The sequence below is a fragment of the Priapulus caudatus genome, unplaced genomic scaffold, assembly GCF_000485595.1.
Source record: "Priapulus caudatus unplaced genomic scaffold, Priapulus_caudatus-5.0.1 Scaffold19588, whole genome shotgun sequence".
NCBI classification, from domain to species: Eukaryota; Metazoa; Priapulida; class Priapulimorpha; order Priapulimorphida; family Priapulidae; genus Priapulus; species Priapulus caudatus.
This window is the reverse complement of record NW_014596649.1, coordinates 1-577: the sequence shown is the minus strand read 5'-3', so window position 1 is coordinate 577 and position 577 is coordinate 1. Positions and strand designations below refer to the sequence as shown.

The 577-nt window shown below is 38.3% G+C and overlaps 1 non-coding gene across 1 annotated transcript; it reads right to left on the bottom strand.

Moving 5' to 3' along the window:
- Positions 1-414: 414 nt before the first annotated feature.
- On the bottom strand, positions 415-488 carry Trnam-cau. Its single transcript has one exon. It is a non-coding gene; the product is annotated as a tRNA-Met (tRNA).
- Positions 489-577: the final 89 nt, after the last annotated feature.

Here is a 577-nt window from a genome sequence, read left to right as displayed (position 1 = left end):
ACCAATACCGGATTCTTTTTCAATAAAAACACGCAACAGGGCGCTTTCGGAATGTGGACGATATTCGTATCCCCACAATTCAAAACCTAAGCCCTCTGTCGTTGACTTGATTAAGTCATTTAATCGATCTTGCACTACTTATTTCCCATTTTTGTCGCTAGTGTCCACTAATATATCGTTTGTACACATTGTTGTAGATAGCTAACCGTCAATAGCTTTAATGATTCGCTACGTCTTACAGTGAACGTTTTCTATTGCTAAGCATCTGTTTATAATCGTTCTTAGCGTCCTTTTGTGGCGAGCATTTTATACTAATTCATGGTTTAAAAAAATATTTCAAGCAATAAAAAAGCCCCGATAAACGGAGCTCCTTATGTTAAAACAAGCACTTTAAATACTTGTCTTTATATTTGGTAGCGGGGGCAGGATTCGAACCTACGACCTTCGGGTTATGAGCCCGACGAGCTGCCAGACTGCTCCACCCCGCATCAGAGGAACGAGATTATAGGGAAGAGATTTACTAAATACAAGATGTTTTTTGCAATCTATTATTTTATTTTCTTTGCATGAATTTCAG